This window comes from Sylvia atricapilla, chromosome 8, assembly GCF_009819655.1.
Source record: "Sylvia atricapilla isolate bSylAtr1 chromosome 8, bSylAtr1.pri, whole genome shotgun sequence".
Classification (NCBI taxonomy): Eukaryota; Metazoa; Chordata; class Aves; order Passeriformes; family Sylviidae; genus Sylvia; species Sylvia atricapilla.
The window spans coordinates 6,812,531-6,826,100 of NC_089147.1; the positions used below are offsets into that span (position 1 = coordinate 6,812,531).

A 13,570-nucleotide genomic window follows, 5' to 3' on the forward strand; every position below is an offset into this window, starting at 1 on the left:
ACTGTCTAAGGAATATTAGGCAGTCTGCTTCTTTTCTGGCCTGCATAATTCCCTCAGTAGTTTTGGGGGAAGTGTGAAAGTTGATAAAGAGAGCTATTGCCACTGCTGTGGTAAGTAAAACTTTGAGGGACCTTTTGGGTTTCTGGGGTTTCTGTATTATAGTATGTTTTCTTTTACAAATCCACACACTGCAGCACAGAATGCATTGTATAGTGAATATAATGAAATGTGCACTGATACTTCTGTAGCATAATGACAAGAGGCATATTTGCTTTGTTTCAATCCTCTGATATTGATATTGAATGTACTATGACTGCTCAGGTGCTGTGTTTCTGTTGTGTCTTACCACTCGTAGGATACTGTGTTGCCTTTCTCTTTCGTTTGTTCTTTGTAGCTTTTATGTATTAAGTAAGGATTTTAGGTTTGTTTACCACATTCTTCTGCAATAAGCCTTTTCCCTGAAATTTGTGAGAGATGAGTAACTGAAAAGGCCTGTTTGAATTTTGAAGTGTAATTAGCTTTGTAGTGGTGTAATTTTTGAAGCCTTTTCAGCTGCTTCCCCTGCAACTGAATTTATAAGTGCTCTCATGAAAGTGGGTTTTTAAAATATCCAAGATTTGGAGAGCCCTGACAGGACAGTAAGTAGGCTTTTTGAGTAGTGCAGTGGTTCTTTCAGATTTTGAGGTGCTGAATTGCTCTCCAGAAGAGAGAATCCTTGGACAGCAGGGAAGCTGTCCTGGCAAGTTTGCTTCCATTCCCTTACTGGTTTGGAAAGAGTGAAGCTGTAAGCTGTGGAGAGGAGCCCAGAGGAGAGGTTGGGATAGCCCAGTCACGGTGCAGAGTCAGCACTCTCAGCACACCTAGAAAGAACTAATGAACTTTGCACTCCCTAGACAAGTTTTTAGAGTTCCTGTGCAGCCTGTGATGGTGTGCTCCTCCCCTTCAGATGAAGACAGACATCTTCACTTTGCCTCTGAGAGGTGCACGTGGAAAGTGAGGTGCTCTCATCATTTAATTGGAGATAGTCGATTTTCCACGTGTTTTCCTCAAACTTTCTGCCACCATAAAGAATGAATGAGGCATGTGTGGGGGACTGGAAGGGCAAACAAGGAAAGAAGCAGAGTGCTGAGCCTGAGCCAGAAATGAGAAGTGTGATGAGAGAAGGTAATTGACACTAAGAATATGAGGTATATGAGGCATAATTAATTATAAGAATTAACAGTTAACTTAGAATGTTCTGTTTGGTTAAAGGAGTTGGGAATCTATGAGTGCTTCAGAGGAAAATGCAGTACCACAGCTGATTTTCAGTCTAGATAGTGGCCTGATGGAACAGTCCAGCTCTGCTGTGGTGCTTTTGACCTTTACAGTTAATGCCATGGACTGGAGGCATCATTCCAACCGCCCGTGCTGAAGGGAGCACTAAGGCAGGACACCAAGCTCAGTGCACATTAATGGAATTGTCCTGAGGAAGGAAGGTTGGGTCATTGGTATTCCAGCTGTCCATAACGTGGCCTTTAAAGCTTCAGGTGGGAACCTTTAACTGTTCACAGTGGCCCAGGGTTTTGTGGAGCACACACTAAAACTACAAATCCTTTCCCAGCGTGTCCCAGCTGAGTTTAGGTGAATCCCCGAACTTAGTAACAGCTGAGTAGTAACAATACACTCTTAGGTGGTGGCAGAGCTGAGAGTTCAGGTGTTACTGAAAGCTGGTTTGGAAAATCAAGTCCCTTGCTGATAAGATACAAAACTGGCGCTTTAAACAGGGCTATAAGATTACACTGGATTTGGGATTTAGCATATTTTACATGCTAATATATTTCTTAGCAAAAAATAAATAGGAGAAAGGAGTTTCACAACTGCTTAATAACCTCTTGCCTTACTAAAACCTTAAAATTTTCCCATCTACATGGAATATGATTATTCTCTCCCAAGTTTTTCCCTATTGTCTGTATGTCCTTAAGTACACAGTATTGACTTCCATGTGTAGTTCAAAACCTCTTTGCTGCCTCCCTACTCTTGCTCAAGTAACTTTGTAAATAAAACTTTGAATAGCAGTGATGACAATGTTGTAAATAAAAATACTTGGAGTGGGAGGAATTCTCTTCATCTGGTTAAAAGGGACATTTTGCTACTCTGTTGGCTTCCACACTGAAACCCACAGAAGAGTTTTATCTTGTTTCAAGGTGTTAATTTGCGTATAAAAGCATGCCATTTTCTTTGTCTTTTGTCTAAGGCAACTTCTAGAGGTTATTACTGGGTGGTGAATGGCCTATGAAGAGCACTTTTGCCAGTGGTTGATTTTGAACATCCTGTTACTAAGTTTGTGTTACAGATCCTGGCGTCCTCTGTTATTTAGTTACAAAATACTGTATTTAAAAAATGTATATTCATATGTGTGCTGTTGCTGCAGCCAAATTACTACACAAGTACTTTGTATTCTTTCCACTTAGGTACAAAATTCATGCAGCACGGCAGTGATGAGTAAGATCATATTTTGTATCATCCATTCCTACAGACTTTGTGTGATCTGCATAACTGTGCCTTGAAAGTAGGAAAAGGCATCCTGCATTCCTGCTGCACTCCTAAGAGCCTATAAGGGTAGGGCAGCCTAGAAAGTGCGTTTAAAGTTTGTCTAGCATTTTATACACATTTCTTTCCATAAAAGCAATTGTCTACTAATTGAAAAAGAAGGGTTGCACTTTATGTCTAAACTAATAAGCAGTAATTTGTGTTTTACTCTAATAGCATGTAATCACTTTTCTCTGTCTCTTTAATAAATGTGTTTGTGTCTGGCAAAACACCCTATTTTGTAGCTGTTCTGCCATTGAATGGCAATTGCTATCTTGTGTAGTAGAATTTGAATAAATCCCTGGATATAAGGCTGCTGGTAAAATCCAGTGAATGTAGGCTGGGTTTCTCTTTTTTTTTTTTTTTTTTTTTTTTTTTTTTTTCTCCCACTGATAAAGGATTTATGCAATTCTGTTGATAATAGCAACAGTTAAACTTTTGTAGTTAACATTAATGTATTTGTTGCTTTATAATAGAAATGCAAACAGCTTTTGGGCAAACATTTTGGTTTGTCAGGGCAGTGTCTTGTTCAGATGTGAGGAAGATTTAGTACAACCTTGTTTTCATGTAGGTTTCTTTTAGGAGAGCAGTAAATATTATCAGCACAAAGTGGAGTTTGTCTTGTGACCTGGGCCTTTGGTTTTTCATTGCTTACACTCAAACAGTTCTTTCATGCTGTAGACACTGTTCATGTTGGTTTTAGTTTTATTGTGTCCTTTTAATAGTGGCTATTAAAGTGGTTGACACTAAGCTGCAGTTCCTTGCATTGACATGGCACGTTTGGGGTTTAGGGGCACAGAGTAAGGACTGTTTCAGGTGTCTCTCTCCTTGCTCGATGGTGCTGTTAGGGTAGTTATGGCTTTACCTGTCTTAGTTCTCTAATGAGCTCTACCCTGCTCATTAACCTTTTGTTAAGTTGCTTATGGTGTCAGCCTTGCTGTGCCCCCCTCAGCTCAGATTTGTCAGTACACTGATTATCCTCTGTCCAGCCTCCTCTTAATAGTTGAGTGTATTTTTGCTCTTTTGCACAGCTCCTGATCTTGCTTTTAGATTTTGGAGAGGTTTGGGTTTTGGATTCCTTCTAGGCAATAAAAATACACTTTGCCATAATAAAGATAAAGAGCCAGTTGTGTATGTGTAAAGTCCTTCTGCCAGAATTTAACTTCTGGATGTTTCTTAAACAATGATGTAAAATAACCTGACAGCTGCCTTCATTTTTTTTTCCTTGAATTAAGTATCTTTTTCTTTAATTATGTATCACAAGTTCATCCATTCAGATTCTAAGCAGACCAGGTGTTGCCTAAGCAGTGGGTCAGTTCTGTGTATTTTAGGAAAACTTTGTTTCTTAGTTTGTTACATTAAAAAAACCTAAATATTTTGTATTGATACTAGTCTGCTTTGAGAAACTCTGTTTTATTTTAATGCATGCTGCCACAGAGGGAAATAACTTTTTTTTTTTCAAGTATCCTCACAAAACATTGCTTCTACCATTTCTTTATTGGATGTTTAGATGACCTCCTCTGCCCACTTCCAACATGAATTATCCTTAGAACTGATCATTTGCAATATATTTAGTCATGTTAAATAGTTCTATGCTTTATTTGGAAGTTGAGGCTATATTGAATTTCTCTGGGAAGAACAATTAGACAAGCCTATTTTTATTTACCATTATAGAATGCAATTTGAGAGTTACATAGTAGTTTCCTATTTTTGGCAAAACATAAGCCTAGAAGTAATGTAAAAAGCTATTGATTTGAAACATGTTTTACAATAGAAATTACTTCATAATGAGGAAATGGAGGTATTGGAAAAAGTATAAAATTAAAACAAGTATGTATTATTTATGTAATGAGGCAGGAGTACCAGAAATAATCAGATCTTAGGACTGTGATCATGTCTTTGCTTCAGAGACCTTTATCTGTAGCTGCTGCAAAGGGAGGGGTTTTCTTTTTGGGGGGATTTCTACTGAATCTCTCCCTAGTTAAATCTGTAAGACACTCCTGTTTGAGCTGCTCATTCCTACTGCTGGGGAAGGGAAAGAAGAGTCATTTATTGGTTCTATTTATTGGGTTTTTTAACACCATGCCTATTTTAGGTACAAAACTCATCTAGTGTACAAAAGCATTAAAAAAGCCTCGAGGATCTGAGTCCTTTTCTGCTCTGCAAAAATTGGTGGTAAAGCAGCACTGTGATTTTCAGACTGTCCCAGAGATACTGCCCTGAATGATGGCAGGGCAGTTTCTGTTCTGCCAATGGCCAAGTGGTGATAATTTCACTCAGTAGTTTCATGCTTGGAGGATTATATTAATACTGCATGGATGTAGTTTTCCTTAGTCTTACAGGAATTGGATAAATGAGTCTGTAGGCAACCTGTCACACAATAAACACAACCAAACCTCAGAACAGCAAATTTTATTTTTTTTTTTCCTCAAGGGTGCTACATGTAGAAGTAAATTTTTTGTAACACGGAGCTTTTTACTGTTTTATTTTGGGAGGGCTCCATCTCAGGCATACATAATTTCTGGAGGGTCACTAAGTACAAGTTTCTTAAGATTGTATGAAGTTATATGGTCCCATGTCTGTATGTAACTCTTACGTAGCCAGCAAGTTCAAATCCATTGGTTCTAAGAGTTTTGAAACATTTTTATTCATCTTCCCCAGCTCCAGCACTTCATGAGTTTTCATACTGGAAAGACTGAATTCTGAAAGAATGCCAGTTTGAGACTTGTTCATAGTAAAGTCAGATTTAATGAGTGACCAGTGCATACCAAACATTTCCCAGGATGCAGGTGGCATTCTTTCCAGCTTAAGAGTGAGCCTTTTTCTGTGGTTAGTCAACAAATCTTACATTTTCTGTTCTTACCTCCAAGGATGAGGAACTAACACATCACAGACTTGAGATGGATTAGTGAAAAAATGGGGAGAGCAGAGGTATGGGACAAGGGGGAAATCTCAGCTGGAGGGAGAGATAGATGAAGATATAGGATAAAGGAATATGTTTTAAGTATCTGCCTTTGCTGCAGATAGACATTCAACCAGCATAATTGGTCTGACATGAATTTTCATGGACCGCCTTCTACATTTCTTCCTTGCAACAGTCTATAAAGCACTACAATAATAATATAAAAAAATTACCTCATTTAATCCTTTTCTGGTTTGTATTAGAAGTTACTTGATCTTAGTCCTGCAGTGAACTGTCATGTGGAGAGTGAATAAAGACTCTGGAAAATCTGCAAGATTTATTTAGTGCTTGATGGCGTTTTGCATGCACCAGCATTGAGACCACATTTCTGTTCATCTGGACTCTGATCTTGAAATGATCATGTTGCTCAGTGAACACAAATATAGATATTTTTATTTAGTTTGGTTTGTAGCAATTTGTGTTGCTTTCAAAGCATTTAGATAAGATATGAAATAAGCATTAGTTTATTTTTTGAAAGGTAACTTATTTCATAATATAGATGATATGGGAGTTAATCACTTTACTGAGCTGTAGGCACATAAGAAGTGTATGAGTTTGGTTCTGAGCCTGTCTGCTGGAGCAGTGCTCAGGCTCTGGAATTGGGTTGTTCTGAACCACCTTTACAGACTGTGGTTTTTAGACTCTGTGCATAGATAGGATGATTAATGCTCCCCACTTGTCACACAGAACTGAACCCTGGCTTTTCCTGAAGGAGATTCATTCAGAGAACAAAGACACAGAATTTACCTGTAAAGGTGTGTGGCTAATACAGCTCTCAGGAGCTCATCGGATGTAAAAATGTAGGAGTCTCTTTTGTCCAAGCTATTTAGATATATTAAATGCATGGAAACAGTTAACCTTTTATTGGCAAATGACTCTTGATCAGAAAGCTCTGGGAAAGGACAGTAGGTTTTGGTGGGGTAGAGCAGTGCAGGATTCGCTGTTGGAATATGTCCTTTCATGTTCTGGCTTTCTGTGGGAAACTGCTTATTCTGCATTCCTGCAGAGATGGCCTGAAGTCACCCGGTGTGTTCCTGTGTTTACAGCTCATGTTCACACTTGTTTGATTTAAAATTGTTTCAACATTTGGGTATTCTTGATATTATTTTTTTCTTTAGAGTGTAGTAAAAGACTTTAAGTCTTCTTGGAGGATTAATAAGCTTTATTTTCTAAACTGAGTATGCAGAGAAATGCATAGGTACCCCACATAGGTAGGTTACATGAATAGATAATTTGTGTACAGCTTACCTTCATAACATCTTAATTCCCTGTTGGGTGCTGCTGGAGTTCAGCAGAATGGTCTGTGAGGAGCTGTGTCCCCAGCCCTCTCCATTAAAGCTGTTTCATGGGGAATTCTACTCCAGCAATACCGTTCACACATTTTTGAAGGTTTACCAGAGGTCATAAAGCTCTGTCTGAAATAGAGTGTCTTACAGTGATCAGCTGATGATAGTTAATCAGACTGTTACACTCAGAGACAGTAATTAATTGCCAGATATGACTAGCATAAAATTAAATTAGGATAATCACTTGGGAATTAATTTTTGGCAGTTTTTTGTTGTTTTACATGAAAAACTTACAGGGACACTTCGAGACGTAAATTCAAAAAAAAAAAATTTCTTACTGTCTGTCTTTTAAAAATTATCTGATGATATCTAATGGAAATCATAACACATATATTTTGTTCCTGATTTTCTTAACTGAGACCTAATGCTAAGAAGGATATTTTCTTGCATCAGTGTCAATGGCAGTATTGCTATGAAAAATGCTCACTCACAAGGAAATGCGTACAAATATTAAAATTTACTTTTGTTTTGGCATTAAGTACAAGATCATGTGGTGTTTGCCAGTGAAATGGAGGTAGTAATACTGGTAGTAACTACTACCACATATGGTAAGTGCTTTAAATTATGCTTAAGGCTGTGAAAAATACCCTGCCACATATGCTTTATATGTCGTATCTTAAAGGAAACCCACTGAGTAATAAAAATTAAAATAGACTTTTTCATGAATGTCACCTGTGTAGTAAATGGTTTTAAAACATTATTAAACCGTTTTTCCTGTTTGAGCTCAAATGGGAAGAGTAGAAATGGAAGATCCCAGTCTTGCAGTGACATGGGACCCGGTTTCCTGGGGCTGTTTGGATCACCTCTAAATCATCAGCCTTGGTGAATAGTTACTAAGTAATTAACCAGGGGAAATGACTCCAAAAACTTCAGCAGTTGTGTGATTTTTTTGTTGGTTTGGGTTTGTTTCTTTTTTTAAGAATAACTGCATACTTGCTAACAAAACTTGAGAAGAAACAAAATAAGCCTCATGTTTCCAAGCAAAGAGCCCAGTGAATTAGAAAGGGAGCTGGGGTGGGAACAGCAGTGTTAGGCAGTGGTATTGTTCTAAAACAATACTACAAAAACTCAGATTTTTTTTTTCTTTTCCTCTGTTCCTCTGAATGAAGGGCAAATTAGAGAAAATATCCAAATTCATAATTTGAGCAGCTGCTTCTATCAGATGTAATCACAAGTCCTGAGTGTAATTTGCCCTGAGTGATGCAGGACTTGGAAAGTGCAGGAATCCTTCCTGTTAATTAACCTCACAAACCCTTCCTGTGTTTGATTGTCAGCAGTGGTGCCACATGTCGTGTCCAGGCTGAGCCTCTGCGTTACTCGATCCTGTTTACAGTGTGTGGGTCTATTAATAAAACGCTGTGACTTTGCTGTGGTGTCATCTTTGCTTGGGGGACAGCTGGCAAGTCCATGGCCATGGTGTGTCCCTGCGTCCATCTGTGCCCTCCCCACCAGTGCAGTCCCTGAGCTCTCACATGGCAGCTGCTCACAGCTTCAGGGTGAGCTCTCACTCAGCTCAGCTTTGAAAATGCTGCTACTGAGCCTGAGCTCCCAGGCTGTGAACTGGAGCATCTTCTGTCTTGTCAGAAGTGGCTGCATAAATGTGGATTGAGAAGCTTCCAGAGCTGGAGCATTTTTAAAACAAAGTGGAGGAGGGAGGATAAACCTTGAGAAGCTCTCTTGCCTAGAATTCACAACAGATACAAAGATTTTTTCACTTTTGGTTTACAGTTGTCAGAGACTGCTTTCAGCAGTGAGCCAGTTGTTTTCTGTCTGAGCAGCCTGAGATGTCACTTTTTTTCCCATGGATGTAGGCCGGGGTTTAGAGCAGAGGATTAAAACTCTTCAGTCAGTCGTGTTCAGGGCTTAGACTTCTCACAGAACGTTATCATCTTTTCACTCTAACCAGGATTGCAGACAGGTGATGTTTGTAGAGACTTGAGACTTCCTTATGAGAGAACATTCTGCTGAAGTGAGCAAAAGCAAATGTTTGCCTATCATCAGTCGCTGGGACCAATCTCTAATCCAGCTGGCTGAAGGTGGAGTTTTGGCATGCTTTGGGTTTCATTTGCTTTTTTGTGTGTGTGCTCTTTATTTTGTTTTTTGGGATTTTTTTTTCATGCTGCTGTTTTCCTGGAATGCCTAAAAGCTGGTTGCTAAACCACACCTACTCACTCTATGTGAACATAAGCACATTCTGTATTTTCTGTCCCATTTGGAGCAAAGCCACAACAATTTCGACTTTTTGATTGGACAGGGAAATTTTGTCTTCATCCAGTCTGAATTAAACCAGGATTTTTATTCCTTAATTTGAAACAACGGAACTTGAAAACTCAGAGATCAGACAGGCATTGACTACATTGAATTAACAAAGCTCTTTCAAGTTTTTTGGAGTTTAGAATTTGGGAAGGTGGTGTTCCTGAAATGCAAAAAAAGTGTGCATGTGATCAAGTTGATCTGGTTTGTGCTGATAAGAAGTAAGTTCTGGTAAGATTTATTTTTACCTGTGGCTATTCCAATACAGGCAGTAAATCCATATCATTAAGACTGTCCATGTCATATTTGCAATTTCAGTCATATAAGCAGAAAAAAAATCTATGATCTTTTTTGAAGAAGCTACTGGACTGTTTGCATTTATTCTTTTATTTGTTTTTATGAAAGTCAAGAACAAATTTAAGTTTGAGAAGTGTCTTGTCTCAAATGTGTGATTCAAGATATACCTCGGAGTTACTGAGAAGAAAGAAAGCTATTTCAAGAATCTGGCAATGTGTGAAACTTCTTTGAAGAGAAAAAGAGAATAGTGAAATTCTTCCTTTTTTCTTTTTTTTTTTTTCTTTTGAGGTCTTGGTTTAAAAAAAAAAAAAAAAAAAAAAAGGAGACCATTCATATATTGAGAACTTGTGTATGAGCCTCCTACATGTGTGTGGTAGAATATCCTGTGAGACAGTGGGTGGATTAATAGATCTGATTTGCAGTTTACAATAAAACTTCCTAGAAAACAAACACTTCCTTATTGCAATGTTTTTTCAGGCAGCTTGTAAGTCAGATTGTCATGGCTGTGAATAAAGCTGAAATTAGTCTTATCCATTACAGAAATCTACTATAATTTGAATTGTTAAAATCCCCCGAGTGTGAATACTAATACAGTTCATTAGCAGAAATTAGTGGAAGCTGGAGATTTGCTTTTGTAAAATCTATAAAAAAAATCTATGAAGAAGCCAGTACTGCTATTTTTTTTGTTCAAAATCAGGATGGACCTCATTTTTATATCTTCAGTGTGAAGAATGATATAAGCTGTTTAAATTATAATACCTGGCAAGTGTAAATTTTAGCTGATAAGTACTTCTGAAATCTTAAGGTGATCATGTCTTTGTAGGAGTGGATTGTAATATTTTAGAATTTTCATAGAAGTAAAACTTCATCTTAGATTACATACAATATAAGAATAGAGGACTTCTTTATATCTTAAAATACCTGGTCCTAATCATTCTTTGAAATGTACACACTTTACAAGTGCCTGACTTGTGTTTTTGTGACTCAAGTGAAAAACACAATCTAAAAATTACTCAATTCTGTTGTGTAGTTAGCTGAACGTTTTGATTAATCCCCAAACTAAAAAGAAATCCAGCAGTTAATTCATTCAGCAGTATTTTAGCTACTAGAATCTTCACATACAGTAGTACTTGCAAAATTGAAATCTCCTAAACACAGTCTCTCTTTAGATTGTGATAGAATTCTGCTTAACATTGTAGATGAAAAATGAGACTTGCAATGCATTCAAAGTAGCTTTATGCCAAAGATAGTTGCATTTTTGTTTCATTGACTCTTCTAAGGTTTAAAATCTTTTTGCATTTTGTTAGAATGCAAATGTTCAATTAATGTTACTTAAAAAATCCCAAACTTGAAAACATTTAATCTTTATGTCAATAGCGTAGTGCTGGGATTCATATCATACAAGTATTTAATGATGTTCAGTAATTTTAGAACAGTAATTTTAGAATTTAGAGTTTTAACTGTTTTAGAAAACTTCCTTTATAAAACCAGAGAATAATTTAAAACTTTTACTATAACTTCTTCTAGAAAAATATTCTCACTTCTTAGCAAAAGGTCTACAAAATCCCACCTCCCCCTTAGAAATGAAACCATAAGACTTTCTATTCTCCAAGTAGGAGATGGAATACTGAGAACTTTTGAATTTTGTTCCTGTCTCTGTTTAGCTCTGAACAATATATTGTTGTTTTTTTACTATGATTCTGGATATTCTTAAGTGATGCAATGAGCAGACACAGAAGCATATGGTTATCATACCAGATAAATCAATATTTTTTGTAGTTCTCAACAGATTTCCTCATGCAACTAAAAGTATTGTTAAGTAGGTACAGAGGGGAGCGGATTATTTGGGGATTAGGTTAATTAAACTAAGGTATAAATGACTTCTGTCCTCTTTTCTGTTAAAAGTTGGGTAAAGGGTCACAAAACAGTCATCACAGAAGAGTGAATTTAAATTAAAGGGAATGTAGGTCAGACATCTTTAAAATTAAATCACCAAATCCCGACTTGTTCCGAGTAGATGAGCTCTGCCTCCCAGAACTGGCAACTGGAAGGGAGAATTCTCCCCATTCCGGGCCTGGAAGCATCAGAATAATGGGAATAAGCTTGATGTGCTTGAGTTTTCTGGATACACTTTTGATCCAGGCTTTAGGGAGGTGGTGATGAGAGGGAATGAGTCACTGAAGAGCAAATGAGCCACTGGAGTGACTCCGAGGTCTGGCATGACTGGAGTCTGTACAAGTCCTTCACATCAAGGAGACACTGCCTGCAGTGCCTGGAAACAGTTTTGCTGTACTGTGTGTGGAAGAGCTTAGAACTGTGCTATTTTAGTGTCTACCTTTAATCCTATATATTAATTCAGTAACTTTATCTTAATTACTTTCAGTATAATCATCTGACTAATTCCTTGTGCGAAGGAGGAAATTTTACTGTTTGTATCTTGCAGTATTTTTAAAGAAACACTCTCTGTGCTACAGCTTCTTTTAAGGATCGTTTCTGTAGGGTTGGTTTTTTTTCCCTTGCTAAAATGTCATATGAAGTTTGATTGATGGATATTCCTCTTCATATTAATGCTGGGTTTTAGCTGGCGTTTTCTTAATAGCGTACTGTCTGAACTTTAGACCTTTGGACAAATAAGAGGAGTTTATAGAGGGACTCTGGTAATTAAAAAACAAGTTGAAAAGACACTAAAAGCATTTAATAAAAAACACTTTTAAAGACTTTCTGCAGAGAGAGCATCCACTGCTGGCCTGCTGCAGTCCTAGGACAGGGGTGATGGCCCTGGAAGGGCAGGAGGACAGGGGTGATGGCCCTGGAAGGGCAGGAGGACAGGGGTGATGGCCCTGTCAGAACGTGTGCCTTGCTTTTAAAGGGTGGGGAAGCTCACAGGCTCTTCCTGCCATGGGGAGAAGATGGGAGAGCTGGTAGTACTTGACCCTGTTGGGAGCTTGGATTTCCTGTGTGTGGTTTTACAACACAAGCAATGGTCCCACCCTGTTGCCAGCAGTCCCTTCTGGGTCTGTATTAGTTCCCCACCTCCCAGTGGGAAAGTCTTTCCAAATAAATAGTGTTTGTCTTGCACTTAAAATGTTCTGACAACAGTTCAGTTCCCTAAAATGTAATTGAAATCTACAGGAAATTGTAATTTGTCTCATGTTTAATTTTGGAAATGCGCAAACTCTGTAAATTAAATAGATAAGTGCGATGATACAAATTTAGAAGGCTTCAGAGCAGCACTAAAACATTAAAAATGCATTTAATGTGAGCTATTCAGCTCTTTATACATTGCTAGTGCCAATGGAAATAGATGATGTGTGGTTTTTTTTTTTGCTAATGATTTTGCAAATTAGTTGTGGTGATAAGAATGTGAACATAAGTGCTCATTGTAAATTAAATACGATGTTGAGACTGCATTTTAATCCCTTATTTGTGGAAAATTTAAGTAATGCTGCACAGGGTCCCCCATACACTGCTAAGTGCTTTATATATTATTGTTTATAACTGTATTGGTATTTTAGAATTAATTCCTCTTTAATTGTTTATACATTTTTAAAAAAGGTTTTCGAAAATAGAAATCAAAATTACAGTAAACATTGTTTTACTCTAGCAAGAAAAATGGCTTTTTCTGGGGATTGTTTCATTATTCTGTGCTGCAGCAGGGGCTTGCAGTGTGTGTTGTACTAAGACTTTGTTCTGAAGTCACTTGAGGATGCTGTTTTTGGTTTGAATGTGTAGGTGGATATGTCTGCATCCTTACTGAAATGTTTCAGTCTGATATTTTGCTTTTCTGGTTTACTTTTAGCATTTGGAACAGATTTGTCCAAGTTATTGTTCCTGTAAATGGCCTGCAGGATGTGTGCATACATTAGCAAAAGGCCTTTGAAATCCCAACACTTTTACTCATGGTATTTTCAGAAATTGGTAGAGCTAATGGTAGTCTACTGAATTCTCTTCCTTTGTGTTTTTTCCCTGCCAGAAATCTTCCTTCAGTAAGTCACTAAAGCTCACAATGGTTCTTGTGAGTTTGATGCTCCCATGGAAAACTATATAATAGATTTGGGAGAAGACGTATTGGTACTAACTGAAAAGTAGTTTATTAGTGCTTAAAAATCCGCAAACCTTCAAGTACCTGTTCACTCAAAACCTG

General features: G+C 37.6%; 1 protein-coding gene across 1 annotated transcript in view; it reads left to right on the plus strand.

Moving 5' to 3' along the window:
• PDZD8 (PDZ domain containing 8) overlaps nucleotides 1–13,570 on the plus strand; it is a 52,987-nt gene that overhangs the window by 1,455 nt on the left and 37,962 nt on the right. The gene's annotated exons all lie outside the window — the stretch shown is intronic.